Source organism: Eptesicus fuscus, chromosome 15 (genome assembly GCF_027574615.1).
Source record: "Eptesicus fuscus isolate TK198812 chromosome 15, DD_ASM_mEF_20220401, whole genome shotgun sequence".
In the NCBI taxonomy this organism is placed as follows: domain Eukaryota; kingdom Metazoa; phylum Chordata; class Mammalia; order Chiroptera; family Vespertilionidae; genus Eptesicus; species Eptesicus fuscus.
This window is the reverse complement of record NC_072487.1, coordinates 45,978,279-45,993,743: the sequence shown is the minus strand read 5'-3', so window position 1 is coordinate 45,993,743 and position 15,465 is coordinate 45,978,279. Positions and strand designations below refer to the sequence as shown.

The 15,465-nt window shown below is 43.0% G+C and overlaps 1 protein-coding gene across 3 annotated transcripts in view; it reads left to right on the top strand.

Annotated features, from left to right (window-relative positions):
- Window positions 1-10,800: 10,800 nt before the first annotated feature.
- GKAP1 (G kinase anchoring protein 1) overlaps window positions 10,801-15,465 on the top strand; it is a 57,654-nt gene continuing 52,989 nt past the window's right edge. For all 3 annotated transcript variants that reach the window (XM_054726822.1, XM_054726823.1, XM_054726821.1), the window contains exons 1-2: window positions 10,801-10,879; window positions 11,295-11,427. The gene's annotated coding sequence lies outside the window, so the exon portion shown is untranslated. The remainder of the gene's footprint in view (window positions 10,880-11,294; window positions 11,428-15,465) is intronic.

The following is a 15,465-nucleotide window of genomic DNA, read 5'->3' as shown; positions in this document are numbered from 1 at the left end:
ATACTTGTGTAATTAAAGTAGAACAAAAGAAAAAAAAATGAAATGTACTTTGGCCCTAGCTGGTTTGGCTCAGTGGATAGAGTGTTGGCCTGCGGACTGAAGGGTCCTGGGTTCGATTCCAGTCAAGGGCACATGCCTGGGTTTTGGGCTTGATCCCCAGTAGGGGGCATGCAGGAGGCAGCCAATCAGTGATTTCTCTCATCATTGATGTTTCTCTCTCTCCCTCTCCCTCTCTGAAATCAATAAAAATATATATTTTAAAAAAAGAAATGTACTTTTACATAATACTCATATACTGTATTGAGTTTTCAAGCTTATTACAGTACACACAAAGCAAAATAAAATTTTTCAAGTCCAAAATGGTCAATGTTAGAAGTTATTTAACCTGAGGGGGTCTTTTAAAAGAACCACTTCTCTGATCCCCAAACCCTCTCCAATTACCAACAACAAACTATAGGCAAATTATAGCTTTACTTACCCCTCACTCCCCACAGTGTTCCAGGATTCAAATAGCTCTGATAAGAACAAGAGACAAAGAGATTTATTTTAAAGTATTCCATAGATCAGCAAGGAATTTTTAAAAATATTTTGAGCACATATTTTCTCTGGCAATAGCACTGAAACATCTTCAATCCTTGGCTATTTCTAAACCCTAAAGAATACTCTTAGGTAGTACTAATTTTGCCATTTGAAATATACATCCCGGTTTTTATAGTGGTTCCTCTTCCTGAGATTACTATTAATTCAGGATTATATGAAAAGAAGCTGCTCTAAGCAGAATATAAAAGGAAATTGTGGAACCATTAAATAGAAAATGATAAACAGTTTTGGATAAATTCCAACAGCCATAACATAGACCAAAAAAAAAATAGGACTTCAGTGATTTTACCATTGAAGAATCACAAATAGCATGCCAAAACAAACATTATATGCATTAATTGACAGGATTTATCTTTATAAAGCAATACTTAACTATTTTGCTTAATTTTGCTCTCTGCTAGAGTATCCCTGATTTTTTTCTACTGAAAAATATCTCAATAAAATATTTCCATTCATGGTTACAAACCAGCAGCTATTGGCCTGCCTTGAGAGGCTGAATTGATGTTATTCATTTTTATTTGTGGCCTGCAGTGGTATTTCACTAACTACCCTGAAAAGGAGTGGGGAGTTAAGCTGAATTCAACTGATTTATAATTATTTTATAAGTATAAAAATTGCCAAAGTTTTGTTGTTACTTTCTAGCATAATTTCTTTTTTTTAGATAAGAGTGAGAACCAGGCAAGGTATTTTTATACTGAGGGGCCAATCACCATTTAAAATCCCCATTACCTGGGTGTTGGGCAGCATCTGAACTAAGTCTATATGTTACACTGGACCATTTCCCAACTAGTACTAGGTGTCACCAGGTGACTGGAAAGTGACCAGAATGACCCAGGTTATAATCTTAATGGAATACATTAAATAATGATATTTTCTAAAATACCAAACAGACCTTTCTTTAAAAAAAGTTATGAATAACTTCCTTGCATTTAAAATAAAAATCTTACTTTTCAAATGCAACTCAAAGTAAATCAGGAAGGAAATTGCTATTTCTACTACATGGTAAATAGCCTTTTGCTTTATCAAATAAATACATGAAAGCACTTTGAAAACTAAAGTATCATATATTTATAATGGAATAAATATAGGTTTTCTATAGAGTTGGATGTCAAAATGAGATAACTTTTTAGTACATATGTGATTATTTTATATATATATCATAAAACTTTATTTTTTTTTTTTTTTAAATATATTTTATTGAGTTTTTACAGAGAGAAAGAGAGAGGGATAGAGAGCCAGAAACATTGATGAGAGAGAAACATCGATCAGCCGCCTCCTGCACACTCCCCACTGGGGATGTGCCCGCAACCAAGGTACATGCCCTTGACCGGAATCGAACCCAGGACCTCCCAGTCCGCAGGCCTACACTCCATCCACTGAGCCAAACCGGTTTTGGCTATATCATAAAACTTTAAAACAAATCCTTAGAGTTTTAGTTCTATGTCAGCAACAATAGAAATAACAGTATTCTCTGGGAAGTCTTTTTTTTTTCTTCTTTCTGGGAAGTATTATGTGAATTCTATTCTCACAAGAAAATATTTCAAATACTTGGCTGAGCATTTTTGGAGTCGTAAGAAGTGCTTTATGACTTTCTTTGATTTATGAATAAAAGAATATGCCTGGCCGGCATGGCTCAGTGGTTAAGCGTGGACCTATGAATCAGAAGGTCACTGTTGGATTCCCAGTCAGAGCACATGCCTGGTTGTGGGCTACATCCCCAGTGTGGGGCGAGTAGGAGGCAGCCGATCAATGACTCTCAACACTGATGTTTCTATCTCTCTCCCTCTCTTTTCCTCTCTGAAATTTAAAAAAAAAAGGATGTTTTAGTGGTTTTAAATACACACACACACACACACACACACACACACACACACACACATATATTATTGATTTCAGAGAGGAAGGGAGAGGGAGAGATATGAAGCATCAATGATGAGAGAGAGAGAAAATCACCAACTGGCTACCTCCTGCAGGTCCATGTCTGGGGAATTGAGTCCACAATCTGAGCATATGGCCCGAATGGAATCATGACCTCCTGATTCATTGGTCAATGTTCAACCACTGAGCCATGTCAGGCAGGCTTTAGTGGGTTTTTAACCACCAGATTTTGACTATTTGTAACTTATTTCTTTAGTAACAATTATATTTGTGAACCAAAAAGAATGGTTTCCATGAGGTAATCACTAAGATATTGAAAACTTTTTTTTCTTTCTCCTCAAGAAAGTTGTAAAACAGTTAAATTGATTTTTTTGGTACGTGTATAGTTATGGGATCACATTAACAGCAAAGTCAGTCTTTGACATTTGATTCTCTTAGCTACTATACACAAGAAGTATATTAGAATTAAATTTGACATTACCATTGTGGTCTCTCCTTTATAAGCATTCTGAGACAAGCTCATTCTCCTTAGTTTGCAAATATCTGCCAATATTAAGGAATAAGTTGTCACTTTAGATCAAAGCATCCATGACTTGTACAGCCAAGAAATCAAAGAGAAAGCCAAGATTGTAAGAGTAATAGAACCTACAGTCATAAGTATTCTACTGGATTGTGAACAAATAAATCCGAGAGGAAGACTACTAACAACAGTTTTTCTGGAAGAAGTTACCTTCAGTAGTGCTGAGATCCTCTTAGTAAGATTTATTACAAAGTTCACTGTCTCCCATAAGGAGGGAAATTATATGTAAAGATCTGATTATGCCAGTTTAATTGGCCAGGTCCAAGTTGAGTTGTAAGAGTTCATTATATAGTCTAATACAAGTTCCTTATCAGATATATGATTTGCAAATATTTTCTCCCATTCTGTGGGTTGTCTTTTCACTTATTTTTAAAAATGTATTTTTATTATTGATTTCAGAGAGGAAGAGAGAGGGAAAGAGAGATAGAAACATCTATGATGAGAGAGAATCATTGATCGGCTGCCTCCTGAATGACCCACACTGGGGATCGAACCCACAACCTGGGCATGTGCCTGACCAGGAATAGAACCATAGGTCCACTTCCTGGTTCATAAGTCAAAGCTCAACCACTGAGCCACACCGGCCGGGCTTTACTTTTTTGATGGTGTCCTTGGCATTGCAAAAGTTTTTAAATTTGATGAAACCTTATTTTTTCTTTTGATAATTTGTGCTTTAGTTGTATCTAAGAAACCATTACTTAATCCAATATTTTGCAGATTTACATCTATATTTTCTTTTTAAAAAAATATATTTTTATTGATTTCAGAGAAGAAGGGAGTGAGAGAGATAGACACGTCCATGATGAGAGAGTATCATTGATCAGCTGCCTCCTGCACGCCCCCTACTGGGATCGAGCCCGCAACCTGGGCATGTGCCCTTGACCGGAATTGAAACTGGGACCCTTCAGTCCACAGGCTGATGCTCTATTCAGAGCCAAACCAGCTAGGGCTCTATATTTTCTTTTAAGAGTTTTAGCTCTCATATTTATGTCTTGGGTCAACTTGGAGTTAATTTTATATATTAAGAATTAGTTCTACTTACATCTTAGTATTACTGTAGAATAATTGATGGTCAGCATTAAATTGGTGAATTAAAAACAATACTACAATTTTCCTTATCATCATTAATTTTTTTAAAGATATGAAATTTTTAATTTTTTTCAAGGTGACAATATCTGATTTCAGAGTCAATTACAAGGCTCATAATAAACAGAAGGCCCTGCTCCACCTGTCATCACTGATGCCTGCTTCCCAAAGGAAAACTGATGTTCTGCTACTTAACTCCACATTTCTAAAGAGCACGTTTCTACTGCCATGACTTAGTTTTCAGTTTTAGACATTTTATGCCATTTACTAATGTCCCAATATGTTTATATGATACTAGCGTTCCTGTTGCAGGAAAAATCCTGCAATAGGGTTTCCTGCTGCACTCTACCCCGCCCTGCCTGCTCTCCTCCCTTGTCCCCCGCCCCGCCTTCTCCGCCAGCCCCCCTGCTTTCCTCCCTTCTCCGCCAGCCCGCCCGCTCTTCTCCCTTCTCCCCTGGCCCCGCCTCCGCTCCTCCCTTCTCCCCCGGCCCCGCCTCCGCTCCTCCCTTCTCCCCCGCCCCGCCTTCTCCGCCAGCCAGCCTGCTTTTCCCTTCTCCCCCGGCCCCGCCTCCACTCCTCCCTTCTCCCCTACCCCGTCTTCTCTGCCAGCCAGCCTGCTTTTCCCTTCTCCCCCGGCCCTGCCTCCGCTCCTCCCTTCTCCCCCGCCCCACCTTCTCTGCCAGCCTGCCTGCTTTTCTCCCTTCTCCCCCGGCCCCGCCTCCGCTCCTCCCTTCTCCTCCCCCCGGCTTGCTTGCTTCTCCGCAGCTTTGCTCCCTTCTGCAGCTCTTGGCTTCTTTCTATGCTGTCTTGATATGCAAATTAGCCACCATCTTTGTTGGGGTAATTTGCATACTCGGCCTGATTGGCTGGTGGGCGTGGCTTGGGCGTAGCAAAGGTGCGATCAATTTGCATATTTGTCTATTATTAGGTAGGATTATTAAGTATTTATTGTGTATGTTTTAATGTCTATTATGTACTGTCCACAACATCCCGTGTTATCATATCAGTCAGGAAAGGTTAATTATGCTGCACTAACAAAAGTCCACAAAACCCTCAGCAGACTGCAACAATAAAGGTTTACTTGTCATTCACGCTGCATGTCCAGTGGCAGGTCAGCTTGTAGTTCTGCTCTATGGTGTCTTCACTCAGGACTCAGATGGCCAGAGGCAGCCCATCTTGTGGCAGGGGCAGAGACACATTCAGTTGTGCCCCTATTTCATTGGCCACAGTAATTCACACTGCCAGGTCTGACATCAGTAGGGCAGGGAAGTATAACTCCTCCAGAGAGGCAACATCAAGTGTTCTTAAAACAATCATACAGTGCACCTGTAGTTTATAATCTCCTCTTTCTTGGGTTGCTTAGTTTTCTTTATACCGATCATCATTTCATCTTTATATGTTCATAAGGTTCAAACACAGTAGGCCATTGATCAGTTCTGATTTTTTTTTCCCCTTGGAGACATTTCCTCTAGAGCCCTCCATCCTTTATCAGAACAAACTGGTTGCTGTAAAGACCTGCTACACAGCTGTCAAGATGTCATCCTGGAACTTCCCTTCACGGTGGGGGTGGGGAGGGGGAGAGAGTGCTTATATGTATGATAAATATTATACATTTTATCCTCACCATAACCCCATAGGATAGGTGCTTTGATTCAACCCCTCACAGTCTGATATCAGAGTCTCTACACTATAAAATATGATACATCATTTTCTAAACTACAGGTAAACTTATTATTTTAAATGTCAGGTCTCTAGTCAATCCCTGTTTATTAAGTTATACCTAAAGTTTTCATGTAGATTTTGAACATTTACTACACATCATTTGATGTGGCAAAGCTAGCAATACTTTTGACACATTTTTTTAAGGTAATTGTTGGAGGTAGAACAGAGTAGTCTATGACACATTTTAAAGCATAGTCATTTAAACTGGGAAGCCTGGCATGTGTTTGTTTTATAATACAGACATATGGGTACTTCCTCTTAAAGAATGCAGTTACCATCTGCAATCTGAGAGGTCAAAGAGAAGCAATTAGAAGCCCCACATTAGTACAATAAAACTTTAAAGTGCCTATTTAAATGAAAACTCTTATCATCAAAGAGTGGAACATATTAAGTTACTGATGGCCTTGAATGCCCTAATTAAGATCATTTAATCCCTCATTCTTTGAAGATTTTAGTTCCAGACTCATTATCACTTCCTCCGAGGCTATTCACCACTCCAATCCTATATAATAAAAGGCTAATATGCAAATCCAATGGCGGAACAGCCGGTCTCTATGATGCGCACTGACCACCAGGGGGCAGACACTCAGCACAGGAGATGCCCCCTGGTGGTCAGTGCGCTCCCACAGGGGGAGTGCCACTCAGCCAGAAGCTGGGCTCACGGCTGATGAGTGCAGCGGCAGTGGCGGGAGCCTCTCCTGCCTCCGAGGCAACAGCGCTAAGGGTGTCTGACTGACGGCTTAGGCCTGCGTGGGGAGCGGGCCTAAGCAATCAGTCGGACATCCCCAAAAGGTTCCTGGACTGCGAGAGGGCGCAGGCCAGGCTGAGGGACCCGCCCAAGTGCACGAATTTCGTGCACCGGACCTCTAGTGCTACTATAACTCCAGTGGATAATTCTTTGTGATACCCCTTCCTGCCTCTCAGTTCCTTGACTACCACTCTTCAGATGATTTGTGCCCCCTGCTAATTGCAGCTTCCTATGTTCACAATCATTTCCGACACCTTGACATTACTGATAACTACAGCCCCTCTTCTAATTTTAATTTCAAGCTTCTGGCTCTCCAACCCATCTCTTATTCTCTAAATTTATGTCTTGCTCACATAATAATCCAGAATGGGTGTTCCAGATCAGAGAGCAGCTCTCCTTCATCCAGGCACCTTCTTTCTTGTGGCTCTGTCAATCTGGGCAGTTTGTAGTCACCTGCATAATCCAGCTGGCAGAAAGGAAAAAAAAAAAAACGCATGAAGGAGGCACATTGGCCTGGCGATGGCAGACATCATTTCTGTTCACATTTCACTAGCAACACTTAAAGCTTGACCATACCTAACTGAAAGAGAGATTGTAAAAACACACCAAAACAAACCAACAAACAAAGTCTGTGTGCCCAGGAAGAAGAGGAGAATAAATTGTGATGGACAATTAGCAATCTGCCAAAATGATCTTGCTATTTCACCAAGAAAATAGAAGTAACTAGAAAAGAACTACTTTGTTCTGCTATCAAATCCACAAACCTACTTCAATATGTCCTATATAGGTGGGCATGGAGCGGGGAGGGGATTCGATTTCTAGGCTGTCCCTGATCACAAAGGGGCAGTTTCCAAGCTTTCAATTAGAACATGGTCCTAGTAACTACACACTTAATCACAAAATTGAAACATACCTTCCTTCCTTGCACTTTTCAATGTCTGTGGTTTGGGATATTGTTTATCAGTACTCCTTCCTTCCCCTGCCTTTGTGAATGGCCAATTTACCTTGATTTGGAGATTTTGCATTATCTTAGTTTTCCTCCCTCTTTCTTTGCTGGCTTCTCTCATCTAGATTAGATCCCCCTTAAAAAAAAAAAAACTTATTTGGTGTTGACACTGGCTTCTCTCATCTAGCTCAGAACTTCTCAAACTTTAATGTGATACAAATCACTTGAGGTTCTTGTTAAAAGGAAGATGCTGATTCAGCAAGTCTGGGGTGGGGAAGGCTGAGATTTCTAACAAACTCCCTGGTGATGCCATTGCCTCTGGACTATTGACCACACTTTGAGTAGCCAGGTTCTAAAGAGGATGTTCTCTAAGATTCTGCCCTTTGTTTTTTTCTTTTCATTCACAGTGATATCACTGTAGACTCATAACTTCCCTATCTATTTTTCTAGTTCAAACCTCTTTCTCATATTTCATATATATATATATACACATTTTATATATATTATTTTTTATATACACTTTTTTTTTCCAGAGAGGAAGGGAGAGAGAGAGATAGAAACATCAATGATGAGAGAGAATCATTGACTGGCTGTCTCTTGCATACCCTCTACTGGGGATCAAACCCACAACCCTGGCATGTGCCTTGACAGGGAATCAAACCTTGACCTCCTGGTTCATAGGTCCACGCTCAACCACTGAGCCATGCCGGCCAGGTGTCTCTTTCCCATATTTTAAAACCTTTATATTTGACTTCTTAGTGTCCACCTCTATCTGGCTGACTCGACAACCTTTCAAACCTTTAAAATGGCCAAATCTAAATGAACAAAATAGATCCAGAGACATAGAAACATAGAACAGACTGCAGAACCTCAGAGGGAAGAAAAGGGGGGGGGGTGCGGAGGGGGCAGGATGAGTGGGTGGGAAGAGATCAAAGAACTTGTATGCATATATGCATAACCCTTGGACAAGACAATAAGGGTGGTGAAGGCCTGGGGCTGGTGGGGGGGGGGGTGGGGGGGAGAGGGGATAGGAGAGGTCAATGGGTGGGGGAAGGGACATATGTTAATACTTTCAACAATGAAGATTTAATTGAAAAAATAATATATAAAGCAGTTTTTACTCCTATCTCCTTTCTATAATTATCTAGAGTCAAAACCTCTTCACTATCTTGATTTTTCTCTTACTTCTTCATATATGTTCTCATGCCATCCCCTCTTGCTGTAAATCCATTTAATTGCCAAATCCTATAGATTCTGCTTCCACGTAATCTTTAAACTATGCTCTTTTAAATTTCTCCTGCGCTGCTTTTAGTTCAGACTCATCATTACTTTTCACCTGGCTTACTGCAGGTTTATCTGGCAGTTTTCCCGCCTCTAATTTAAAAAATGTATTTTTATTGATTTCAGAGAGGGAGAGGGAGAGAGAAACATCAATGATTCAAGAGAATTATTGATCAGTTGCTTCCTACACCCCCTACTGGGGATCGAGCCTGAAACCCAGGCATATACCCTGACTGGGAATCTAACAGTGAGGTCCTGGTTCACAGGTCCATGCTCAACCACTGAGCCACACCGGGGGGCCCACTTCTAATCTATATATATAAAGGCTAATATGCAAAGTGTCCCCTTGGGAGTTCGACCAGGAGTTTGATCGCTCACTATGACGTGCGCCGACCACCAGGAGGCATTGCAGAGCGAAGGAAGGCCCTGATGGGCCCTGATCGCAGTCCAGGCCTAGGAACCCTACTTATGCATGCATTTTGTGCACTGGGCCTCTAGTTTTTGTATACATTCACAGATCAAAGAAAAGCTGAACTTTTTCTTCCCCCAAACTTTTAAACCACAAAGACTAAACATACCGAATTAAATACAAATTCTTCTACTTGCCACCTCAGGCCCCATTCTCCTCGCCTCTGCCACTTCTCAACATGCCCTAGAGTCTTACCGATTGCTTTTTCCTCAACACTTTCATTAAGTCACCTGCATAAGTTCTCAAGCTATCCCTTCTTGCTGTAAAACCTTCCTCATCCCTTTCCCAGTCTATCTCAAAGGCCTTCTCCATGCTGCTTTTCTTTCCTGATACCCCAGACAGGTAGGTAGTGAGCAGTTCTTTCATCTTCTGCAGTACTCTTTGTATTTTTCTCATGGCACCTATCCCGGTTTGTCTTTTATGGGTTTTATCTTTGTTTTATTCCTTACTCTCTGAAGGAAAGGATGACTGACATCTTCAACTGCCCCCTCTACGCCTGCAGCATCTTACCTATAAGGGCGTATGTGTGTCTCCCATTAGTTGAATCAACGGGATTTAGGGAGATAATGTGATGCAATGGTAAGCAGCCCAGAATTTTGAAGTCAGCACAGCTTCACATTCCGGCTTTTCCATTTATTCGTTTGAGGCTTTGGGTAAGGCGCGTAATTTGGCTTGTAAAATGAGAACATTACTACCCGATAGAGCACCAGGGGAGATAACGTGCAAGTGCTTTGTGAACTCCACAGAGACCTGAGCAATGTCCGTTACTTTCCTCACGGAGAACTGATGCAGTCTTGCTATTCAAAGCTGGGTTCGCAGGGCCATTCCCACGTCACGCGTGGAAGATCGAGACCCGAGTGGCGGGGACCCCGGGCCGCCAGGTCCCGCGGCCCCTTTTCCACTCCCAGGGCCTCCGACTGCTCTCCGCGACGCCGGCGAAGCCGCCCGACTGCGGGGAAACAGCCTGAAGCCCTGCTCTCTGGGGAGGCCTCCCTCCTTCCTCCCGCCCCGGGAAAGCTCGGCTCTTCGCGGTCACCCCCCAGACCGCGGCGCCGCCGCCGCCTACCGGAGCCGTTTGGACCCTGCCCGGCCCCCGTAGCTCCCCTTCTCCAGCAGGTGGTTCTGGTCCTCTCCCCCGACTCGGGGCGCTCGCGTCACCCGCGAACCTCTACCCACGCGCCGGCGCCGCAACCAACCGAGAAAATAAACAAACCCCCGCGCGCGGCGGCCGGCGCCAGGCCCCGCCCCCGCCCCGCCCCGCGGCTCTCACGCCGCCCCCGCCGTCGGGACTTCCCTCCCGCTCTCGGCTCGCAGCCGCCTCTCCCCGCCCCTCACCGCAGCCTGCAGCCGCGCTCCCCGCCGCGGTCCGCCCGGCCCGGCGCCCCAGGGCCCGTTAGTGCCGGCGTCTGCGGGTAGGGCCGCCGCGCGCCCCTCGCCGGCGCGAGCCGCCCGCGCCCCCTGACCCTGCCCAGTCCCAACGCCCCGGGCGGCCGCCCTGAGAGCCGCGGGAGTCCGGCGGCGCGGAGGGAGGTCGAGGAGGGCCGAGCCGGCGGCGACCAGGGAGGCCCGGTGAGTGCGCGGAGGGCGGGCCGGGGTCGCGGGGGTCTCCTGCGGCGCCCGTGAGGTGGCGGCGGCGGCTCGGCCGCGCCGCTCTGCGCGCCCCCGACTCGGCCTGAGGTAACGGGCCCCGCCGGTCGGAGCCGCCGGGCAGAGGGCGCGGGAGGCCGCTCCTCGGAAAGGGCCGCGGCCCCGACGCGCGGCGCAGGTTCGGGGGCGGCGGAGAGAGACCCCCCCAGGCCCCGGGCCGGGCCGGGCCGTGGCGGCGACGCCTCCCGAGGTCGCGCCGGGGCCCGGGGGCCGCCGAGCCGCCGAGTGACAGGTGCCGCCGCCCCCTCCCCGCCGGGCATCGCGCTCCCTCTCCGGGATCCTGGCGCTCGGAAATTTCTAGAGCGACGACCTGAACTCGCTCTTTTCTCCCTTTCAGGGTTTGAAGCCGCTTCTTTGCTCGAGTTGGGTCGCGCCCAGCCTCATTTCTTTCCTGCGTACTTGGTGCGAGGAAGTTTCGGAGCATCGGTTCGCGGCCCGCGGGTGAAATTTGGCGTTCATTCACGAATGAGGTATCCAGTGAGTTACTTTCGGAGGACGGGGCCCCTCCTCCTCGCCGCTAGCTGTGGAAGAGTCCCCGCGAAGGCTGTTTAATTGTGAAAAATGTATTTATTACCATTTTGCTGTTCATTGCCCGGAACAAGCCTTCTGTCAGAATTTTGTGAAATGGCTAGAATCTAGGGTGCTTTTAGTAGATACTGAACAGGAGTGACAAAATTGGCCTATTGAATTGCCTTCTCTTTCCAGCTTCTGTTAGATTTTTTTTTTTTTTTTTACATTTTTAGTTAGATTTTACAATTGAGTCGGAGCCATGGCTCCCACTGGAAGCACTAATCTTTCTTTTACTGGAAAGTCAGTGAAAAATGTTCTCTACCGTTCAGTCCTGTCTGTTTTATGTAGTAAGGACGTTTGGGACTGTAACCTGAATGGTCCGTTTAATCAATTTGACTTGCAGCTCTAAGAATATTGGAGAAACTTTATGGTAAATTAAGGTATTAAAAAGTATTTAAACTTTGGAAATATAGGGTTGTTGTTTTTTTTTTACCCCCCTCAATAGGTTTATAATACCGTAGTTGGTATTAGTCAAATCCTAATCAGTGGGGGGAGGTATTCTTAATTGTCATAAATGCTTACAACAGACTTATTTATGAGACACCAAACAGGGGCTTCACTCGGGAGACTAAAAGCAAGAACCTGCAAGTTGACCGAAAGAACATTGGGGCAAATGAAAAATACATGTGCTTTATTGGTGGGAGAATCCCTTAGGTCCTCACTCGGTATCTGTTTGTACTTTTTTGCTTAGATTTTTCAGCCCACAGAAATTAGGTGCTGCGGATTGGAAAGGGGAGGCAATATTTATGAAGAAAATATAGAATTTAAGGCAGACCCACCAAGTTGACATGGTTTGTTTGCAATAATTGTGTTGGGAGCAAAGTTTTGGTACACAGTTGGCACTTGTTGGTTGTGAACCTTAAATTTACAGGAAGCTAAAGTGCAAGATATTGTTCAGTTGTGTTATTTGAGGAACAGAACATTAAATAATACAAATTTTAAATTTCACCAGGTATTAAATCATTGATGCTCAATGCCATTTCATTTTGTGCTGTTTTATAAAAACGTAAGTTATAGTTCAATGAGGGCACACCAATCAGACTAACTGGTTGATAGTGTTAATGGAAGATGAATGCCATTTATTTTATAAGAAGGAATAAATGTGATTATCCTTGATGGAGGGTTTTACACATATATCAGTTTTGAAGTGCCCTAATTGAGGTCTGACCACAGCTATTATCCATCTTGTCCCTAGAGAGGTCATAGGGATGAGGTCATAGTGGCAGTGGTCTTCAGAACCTCAGCAGAGACCCAACAGTACCAACCATTTTGAGATCCTGCTGCTTGCAGTTTAGGCTATTCATTTTTAGAAATAATTTATTTTAAGCACCTCATATATCCTAATTCTTTTTAATCAACACTTTAAAACCAATTTTGTTTTTCTAAACAAATATATGTCCTAAACAAAATTAGTTGTGGTGATGATAAGTTGGCAGATTGGCACTTAAATTGAAACAACTTTGAACTGCTAATAATCTTGAATTCACATTTGCATTATGGAATTGAGGGTTATCTATAGAGCATTTTGCATTTTCCTTTCCATTTTACTTTAGAACACATCTTTCAATGCATGTATAGCCTTGTATTGGGGGAATGTAAGTTTTGGGTCTTCTTTAAGGAGAAAAAGATAAAAAATGTGAACATTAAAATGGCAATAAATACTTATCTATCAACAATTGAATCTAAAAATCAAAATAACAAGGAATCTAATGAACAAAATAAACTGATGAATAAATAGAACCAGAACATGGAACAGACTGATGAATTTCAGAGGGAAGAGAGGAGGGGGGTGGGAGTGGGAAGAGATTAACCAAAGAATTTATATGTATATATACATTACCTATGGACACAGATCAAGTAGGTGGTAAAGGCCTGTGGGGGGGAGGACTATGTAGAGAGGGGCAATAGGGGGAAAAGAGGGGACATCTGTAATACTCTCAACAATAAAGATTTGAAAAAAAGAAAAAAAATCCAAATTTAATAAATTGATCTTTTGTGTGCTAGGTCCTGTGGTTTTTGGTAGGACGTTGAAATCACGGTTGTAGGGGGCTAGGCAAAACAATAAGCATAATCTTTAAAAATTTTAATATATTTTTATTTATATTAGAAAAGATGGGAGAGGGAAAGAAAGAAACATCAGTGATGAGAATCGTTGATCTGCTGCCTCCTGCACACCCCACATTGGGGATAGAGCCTGCAGCTTGGGCATGTGCCCTGACCAGGAATCAAACCTGTGACCTCCTGGTTCATAGGTTGATGCTCAACCACTGAGCCATGCCGGCTGGCAAGCATAATCTTTTTTTATTTTTTTTATTTTATTGATTTTTTACAGAGAGGAAGAGAGAGGGATAGAGAGTTAGAAACATCGATGAGAGAGAGAAACATCGATCAGCTGCCTCTTGCACACCCCCTACTAGGGATGTGCCCGCAACCAAGGTACATGCCCTTGACCGGAATCGAACCTGGGACCCTTGAGTCCGCAGGCCGACGCTCTATCCACTGAGCCAAACCGGTTTCGGCTGGCAAGCATAATCTTAATGAAAGTAAGCATAATCGACAGAAATATTACAGAGGATGGGATGATTAATTTGAGGGGCCAGTCAAAGAAAACAGAAATGCTAGCACCTGAGCAGATTTTGAACAATGAATGCAAGTTTTAAGTGGAAGAGATGGAGAACATTTTAGGCAAAAGGAATAGTGTAAAGATACGAACAAGTAAAACTAAATATGTGACCAGGAAATTTTAGGTTGTTTAGCTGGAGCAAAATCTGAGGAAGGATAATTGTTATAAAAAGTCCTAACATATGCTATAATTACTAAGTTAAGTAATTGGTGTATTGAATATATGTAAAATGGAGACTTCCCTATAATTTGATATTGCTGCGTTGTCAAGTATAGTGGAATTAATAGTTTTTACTAATGGTAGTAATTAAGAAATTGTTAAATATTTATATGTGATGAGCTACCTGCATATTTATATTTGTAAACTTGTTTCTTGTGCATTTTGACCTGAACCATTTATTTTTTAATTTATCTTGTGAATTTTGTCTTCAACTGAATTAGCCTTTAAATTATTTTTATTTTATTTTTTAAAATATTTTTATTGATTTCAAAGAGGAAGGGAGAGGGAGAGAGCGATAGAAACATCATGCCCTAGCTGGTTTGGCTCAGTGGCTAGAGCGTCGGATTGCGGAGTGAAGGGTTCCAGGTTCGATTCCGGTCAAGGGCACATGCCTGGGTTGTGGGCTCAATCCCCAGTTAGGGGTGGGCAAGAGGCAGCCAATCAATGATTCTCTCTCATTATTGATGTTTCTATCTCTCCCTTCCTCTCTGAAATCAATAAAAATATGTTTTTAAAAAAAGAAAGAAACATCAGTGATGAGAGAATCATTGATTGGCTCCCTCCTGCACGCCCCCTGCTGGGGATCGAGCCTGCAGCCAGGCATGTGCCCTTGATTAGAATCCAACCCAGGACCCTTCAGTCCGAAGGTCAGTGCTCTATCCACTGAGCCAAACTAGCTAGGGCAGCCTTTAAATTATTTTTAAAAGGAGACTAAAAGGGAAGAGGAGAAACATAAGAAGTAATAAGTAGATTTCTGAACTAAAATCTAATTTGTGTAGTAGTTCAGTATTATGTAAATGTCTGTTTAATATATAGCACTAGCCACCACATTCAGAGACTGACCAATGTAGGCAGCTTAGGGGATCTCCACTATACTTCACTTTTTGCATTGTATAACTTAATTAAGTCCATATCATTTAAATGTATATAAATGCAGAGATATTAAAAACTGTGAGAGAGAAAGAAAGGGAAAATAGTAGGGGAAGAGAAAGAGCTCTATTTGAATCTGTTTATCCTATTGTTTCTTAAATAAGACCAGAGATGGAGGTCAAGAGTTTTAGGACACAAGATTGAAGGAATATTAACCCTAGCCATA